Source organism: Tenrec ecaudatus, chromosome X (genome assembly GCF_050624435.1).
Source record: "Tenrec ecaudatus isolate mTenEca1 chromosome X, mTenEca1.hap1, whole genome shotgun sequence".
Taxonomy (NCBI): domain Eukaryota; kingdom Metazoa; phylum Chordata; class Mammalia; order Afrosoricida; family Tenrecidae; genus Tenrec; species Tenrec ecaudatus.
The window spans coordinates 150693176-150700499 of record NC_134548.1 but is presented as its reverse complement, the minus strand read 5'-3'; positions in this window follow the sequence as shown (position 1 = coordinate 150700499).

Sequence of the window (7324 nt, the reverse complement as noted above, 5' to 3'; positions counted from 1 at the left end):
ACCCCGCAGGGCAGCAACCTCCATGCTGTCAGCTCAAGACACTGACCAGGCCTGCACAGAGAAGGCAAGCTCCACCCCGGGGGTGGGACCCGAGGAATCCCTGTCCAAGACACGATATCTCCGTCTTCACTAGCTTGGCACTATGGGGTACCCTTAAGCCACACAGCTGGTGCCCAGCCCATCCAAGCTCCTGAGGGCAGCGCCACACCTGCTCCTAAGGTCTGCTCAGAAGCGGAGGCAGGATGGAGGACCTCTGGGTGGAATTGGAGCCCCTTTTGGGCCCAGTCCGCTGTAGGCAGCAAATGGGCCTGCTAAGTGGCGAGCGTGCTGGGCATATTGGGGCAGTATGGGCTATGGGAACTTGCCTGGACGGTTGCCTCAACCACATGTCCCAGTATCACACGCCCATCACCTGACCTGCGTCGGGTTGTGACAGCATGTGCGTGTCTCTGAGTGCTGTGAGGGTGTGAGTGGGGGCGTGTGTGCAAGGGACGGGCTTACAAGGGCTCGTGGTGAGGGTGTAAGTGTGTGAGGGTGCACAGTTGTGACGGTGTACGTGTGTGAGGCTACTGTGTGTGCACACATGTGAGGGTGTACATGTGTGTGCACACATGTGAGAGCCCAGGTAGAGTAGAGAAACAAATTTATAGACACATATGTGTGTGAGAAAGAACTTTATATACAAGAGCAATTGAATATTGAGACAACATCCTAACCCAGTCCAGATCAAGTCCATAAGTCTGATATTAGCCCGTATGTCTGGTACCAATCTAGAAAGGCCTCTTCAGATTCACGAAACTCATGCAATGATGCCGATGCAGTGAGATCACAGGCCAGTGGGTGGGAAGTCTTCTGGATCCATTGGCAGTATAAGCATCTGAGCGCTGGCAGGGCTCTCCAAGTGGCTCCTCCAGTTCCCAGGGCCCTGGCTGCATCAGCATATCTCCATCAGGCTCTTTGTCAGTAATATCTGGCAGAGAGTATGTGTGTGTCCAGCCTCCAGTGAGTTATTTATCTCCTTGGGACCTGCAAATGAGATCATTAAACTGTCACCTGATTGACAGGCTAAACTGCATCCCTTCACTCTTAAGTCTCATAATGAGAACAGATTATGTAAGTACCACAACACGTGTAAGGACAATCTGAGGGAGGTGGTGAGATCGGCATATGTGTGTGTCGCATGGGCCTGCGTCCGCACACCATGTCACCCACCCTTCGCATCAAGCAACACATGCATACCAGCAAGATGTGGTTCTACAGGTGGTGTTACTCCAGGTACTGTCAGCAGTGGGGAGGTGGGACAGGGGGCTGTCCCCTGGGCTAGGGAAACGCCTACCCCAGGCTCTAGCTCTCTGCCTCCCTCCCGTCCCCTTAATCACTCCCCTCTACACAGAATGAGGGCTTCCCTGGTGGTGAGGGTTTTTCCAGAATGTTCTGAGCACCAAGGGAGCACACTCAATTTTTTTATTGAAGTGAAATTCATAGAACGTGAAAGTCCGTGTTTTAATGGGGCATTTGGTGCCTTGGGTGACCACCACCTCTTTCTAGCCCTGAACATCAGTCATCCCCAAAGGAGACCTGTACCCCATGAACAGAAATTCCTGACCCCAGGGCTCCCTGCGCTGTTCCCCCCACATGCTGTCCCCTTGGGTTGGACAGACGGGCTGAGCAGGCCTGGGGCAAGTTTGGGTTCACGGGGTTTTCACTAGTGTCTCCCTCCTGCAGGATCCTGAGCTTCTCCATCTTCCTGGTCCTAGCACTGCCTTTGTGCAGACCCTGCCCCCACTCACCAGTTCCTTGCATGCCTGCTTCTGCTCGCCCCCCTGGGAGCCACCTCGCAGCCTGACCAAGAGACTGGAGCTGCTTTGCCTGCTGGTCTTCGTGGGTGACGTCATCATTAAGGTGGAGACAGCACCCCCCCTGCCCCACACGAAGGAAACTGAGTCTGCATGGGGCCGTGTAGGCAGACTATTAGAGAAGCTGCTCCTGGGGGGTAGAAATGGTGATGGGGACATGGAGGTCCTGGGCCACCCTAACGTTGCCCCCACAGCACACACACACGCACACACACATAGAAACACACAGAGACGGGGTGGATTTGATCAAGCCTCTACATCCCCAAGGTTCAGGGCCATTGGCCACTGGCCCTGCTGTGGTCACACACACAGCCTGGATTTTTGTCCAACGTCAGAATCCCGTGGGAGTACTACCATCTTCAGGGCTCCTCAGACTTGACTCTTTCCTCGCCCCGCAATCTGAGCCACAGTCACATGACCGGTCCTACCCTTGCTCCCTGACCCCGCCTGGTTTCTGGGAAGGTGATTGTGGCCTCCTTGAGCCAACGGCAGGGCCTTGGCAAGTGTGCTGTGGTGGCCGTTGGGCACAGCTCAGTTCTTCTTCTTTCTGGCCCAGATCATGGTTGGTGGGTGTGGGGGTTGCATTTGTAACAGGCAAACTGGGTGTGGTCTGTCTGGTAAGGGCTGCTCTGGGGGTTATAGTCAGCAGAATTCCTCAGCCGCTGGCAGCGCCTCTGCAGGCAGGAGTTGGATCGGCAAGTGAGTGTGAAAGGGACTGACCACAACCCAAGTTCAGGCTGACCTGGCATCAGTGGGTACTGGCCTCCTACAACCCTATGAAAGGCACCTGGCTCTGTTAGCTTTGGCCCAGGCAGGACGCCCTATACGGGCTGTTACCTAGTGGCTGCGGGCTGGGTGCCTCTCTGCCTGTGTGGCTACCTGGTCAGCTGGGCACAGTATGCAGCAGCCCCTGGATACCAGCCTTCCCTGTGGTGCTAGTGTCTCTGATGGACTTGAGCCTCGAGGTAACGGGCCACAACTGCACCCACGCAGGCTCTGTGGGCGCCGGGGACCTGGGCAGTGAGACCTCAAATCCTGTAGTCATGCGGCTGCCCACCCGGCACTGTCCTCACTCCTGGGCGTGTCCCCCACTGTATGCCAGGGAGCCGTGCACTCATCTGGCAGATGAGCATGTCATGGCCGCGGATCCCCACCCTGGGTTTCACGGGGTCCCCCTAGGGGAGTGGAGGGTTGGGCCCACCCTGGCACTTGGCTCCTGGACGCCACTCTGCAGTGGCTGGGTCCCATGTAGGTGCTGCCCAGGTGTTCCTTCCTTGGGCAGGTGTGGTGGGACCCACTGTGCTGCTCAGTGCCAACCAGGGGCGGGGACTGTGAGTGCTCCAGGGCCGGCTTCCAAAGACACATACTCAGTACGAGAAGGTAGATGTGTGTGTGTGGGGGGTGGGGCTAGTGCATTTACGCATGTGCATGGACACATTTATACATGTGTGCTTGCACGCAGACGCTCGCATGTGTTCATGTGCATGTGTATGCTGATTTGGCATGTGCCTATGTGCTCGTGTACACATGGAGACAGATTGAAGGACAGTTGTACATGGGTGTGGGCTGGAATCTTAACTCTGTGGGCAGGATGGAGGAACCCCCCAGCTGCCCCTGTGCCAAGTCTGCCTGGTGTGTCTGCCATGCCCATCTCTCTGGTGGGTTTGTATGGGTGGTCATGTGACACATGCCCGCCTGGCTGTGTCTGGAAGGAGCCTGTGTGATCACTTTGGGTCTGGCAGGGCTGGGCTGGGCTGTACTTGGCTGGGTTGGGCTGGGGTGGGTCTTATGGGATTCTGTTTCTGATGTAGCAGCAGGTTCTCCTGCCTGAGACATGCCTTCTCATCTTTCCTTGTGACTCTATGTGGCCTGGGCTGCTGGAGGACCCCAAGGAGCATGTCTCAGAGATCAGGGTGTGGCTACTGTGAGACCCAGGCTCACTTTCAGGACAGGGCCTCCCACTGGCAGGCAGAATCAGGAGTTAAAAGGGCAGGAAGGCTGGGAGATAGAGCTGGTAAAGAAAACACGTCAAGGACGCTAAGAGAGGCTAGAACACCCTTCCCGCTCCTCCTCCTCCTCTCCTTTGGTGGCCTTTGGCCCAGGTGCAGAAGACTAACTGTTATAGATAACATTGAACACTGGTGTTTAGCTCCCGACCTGCAGACAACAAAGTTGCAGTGGGAAATGTCCCAGCTTCTCCCTCCCCCCAGACCGGGGCTATAAAACTGTCCACTTCTCGCCTGGACAGTGTGATTTTTCGGGGCCCCAACTGGTGGCCCCCTTGAACCTCCCCCGGGAGCTCAGGATGCTCCCATCCATTTCTCTGCTCTCCCTTCCCTCCTGGAACTCTGAAATAAACCCTTGGAACTGCTTTCTATCTTTTCTTTCTTTCTTTCTTTCTTTCTTTCTTTCTTTCTTTCTTTCTTTCTTTCTTTCTTTCTTTCTCTCAGTCACCAAATGACCCTCACACGCATGATGACAGCCCTGGGGACCTTCCACCGTGATGGTGGGGGTGGGGAGTGGCAGAACTCTGGCAGGATGAAGAAGACACTCAAGTGCTGAAGCAGCTGGCCAGGTAGGCCCCTGGGGGATGGGGATGGGTACAGGGGGCCCTGTCCTCTGGATAGCCATGTAGGGGATGTGGGGATCAGTGCACCGGGAGTGGCTGCTGTGCTTCAGAAACCTCCACGAAGCCCTGACCTTCCTTCTCGTGCTGCTGGCCACAGACAAAAATCCCAACAGGGTGTGCATGATGTTGTGTGTGTGTGTGTGTGTGTGCGTGTGTGTGTGACAGGGTGTGTATGTGTAACAGGGTCTGCATGTGATGGTGTATGTATTGTATGTAAATGCACATCTGTGTGTGAGTGCATTGTACGATGGAGTGTGCATGTAATGGTGTGTATTATGCACATGAGTGACCACATATGAAGAGCTGTGTTATGTGCGTGACAGATGTGTGCATGCACAAGTGTGTCCGTATCTGACAGTGGGTGTGTCCATGCTTATTTACTGTGTGTGTGTGTGTGTGTGTGTGTATCAGTGTGAAAGTGTATGTGTGTGATTGTGATAGATGCTCAGGGTCAGGACCTTGGGAAAGTGAGTCAAGATCTTGGGGAGTTGATTCATGGGACCCTGAGCTGTGCTGATCCCAGCCTGCTGGCTCACAGGTTGACTTCAGTTCAGTACAGGGATGACAGGCAGTGAGCTCCCTGCTGCTGAGGGTGTATCAGTGGAAGTGTGAGGGTCACAATGAGCAGGGGAAGTGGGCAGAGTGGATTTTAGGACCCCTGTCATGAGGTCTCTATCCCCCAGTGTTGATGCTGGGTTACTCCAAGAACTGGGCCTATTGCTTCTTCTTCATCTTCACCATCATCGGTGAGCAACTCCCCCGACCCTCTCTGACCATACTATGGGGTCATGGGATGCTGAGCAGTCAAGAGGCTGCTGCCCAGGATGTGCAGGTGCTGACCAGGCTAGGAGGCTGCTGACAGGGTCATGGGGACACTGACCAGGCTCTTCCCTGAAAGGAGCTTGTTCCTGATGAACCTGCTCACAGCTCTCATCTACACTCAGTTCCAGGGCTACTTGATGGTGAAACTTCCTGGCCTGGTGTGGAGGCAGGAGAGGGCCCAGGCTTCGTGCCCATCACCCCAAAACCAATGGCGATGCTGCCTGCTCAGCAGAAATATGTGGCAGCCAGGTGTGGGGGGTGAAGGAGAGGGTGACGGGTGCATGGGTGTGTTGGTGTGTGCATATGTGTGGGTGCACACATGTGCAGGAGCGAGTATACAGGGTGCCTGTGCAGGTGTGTGCTTGTGTGGGTAAGGGGGTGATTGTATCCAGAGCACGGGGGTGAGTGACTGGGTTTGAGAGTGTGTATGTATTGTTTGTATATGTATGCTGTGTACATATGTGTGGGGTTAGACGGAAATGTACAGGTGGAGAATGTGTGCTGGTGTGCATACACGGGTGGGTGTGCCTCTATGCATGGGTGCGGGTGTGTGGGGGGTATCAGTGTATGGGTGTGAGTACAGGTGTTTGCAGGTGCATACAGATATATACAAGTGTACAAGTGTGTGGTGAGTAGACAAGTGTATGTGTGATTCACACATCCTTGAGTGGATGAGTTCACAGCTGGGTGTGATGTGTCTGGTTGCATGGGGGAGATATGGAATGAACAGCTAATAGAATTTAAAGAAAGATGACAGAATTTTGCCATGAGCTTTTTGAAGCTCTGTTGTGTGTATACACCAGTATAGATGCATACACGTGTGTATATACAGGTGTGTGTGCAGGTGTGTGGTGAATGCATGGGTGTGTGAATGTGTCTACAGATGTGTCTATGACGTGGATGTGTGTATAGAGGTGTCTGGGCGTATGTGTGGTTGTGTACTTGATATTGCTGGGGGTTGTGTACATGATATGCGTAGGTGCGTGATGAAGGTGTGTTGTTGTGCTGTACATGAGTGTGGAAGCGTGTACACAGGTAGGTGGGTGTATGTATGGGATGGGTGTGGTGTACATGAAATGGATTTTTGTCTTGCGGTGTGTAGGTGTGGATGTCTTGCAGATGTATGGTGCACGTGAGTATGATGGAGTGTATACAGGTGCGTGTATGTATGTATGTATGTATGTGTGTGTACAGGTATGTGGTGTACATGCCGAAGTGTGCATCAAGTGAGTGGGTGTATGGATGGTTGTGGTGTCCATGATGTGTGGGGGGGTATGAGCCTGTGGGTAGGTTCGTGATGAATGTGTGGGTTACGTGCTGTACGTGAGTGTGGAAGTGTCTGTAGGGGTGTGTGAGGCTGAAAGTGGCCCACCAGGCCCTGGAGCCCCCAAGGTGGTTTGAGGGAAGGGTGTTGGGGTGTGCTTCCCCTCAGACCCCAGAGACGCACAGACCTTTGCTACTGGTGGCTCTAATGGCCCTTGGTCTCTCAGGCCCACACAGGTGCACAGCCACTTCCCTGGGACTTCAGTGGGGCCCCGGGAGTTTTACAGGAAGAGATACATACGGAGTGTGTTTTATTACCGATGGCTTCAGTGAGCGTGTCTGGGTGCGCTTGCCACCTGACGCCAGCCCTCCTTCGGCCTGGGTCTCTGCAGCAGGGTCACCGTGTCAGGTGGTGCAGGCTGAGCACTGCACACGGGTACCAGGCTGGAGGGCTGCCTCCTTGGGCCAGGGGCACCTTTCCCAAATTTGCTTGGAGGCCTACGCAAGCCCGGGTGGCAGTCCCCACCCCGTGGGCCCTAGGGCCCTGTGGCAAGGGGGCTATCTGGGCAGGGGTGGGAGCTACGCATGGGTTAGCTTGAGGGAAAGGATTGGAATTCTCCTGGCGGATAAGTCTGGGATCAGCTATCCACGACTGCTGTGGGCACTGAAGGGATGAGGGCACGGTTTCTAAACATGCCCCTCCCATATGGGTTCCCCTCTCAGGAGCAGAAGTGGCAAGCCTTAGGAAGGGAAA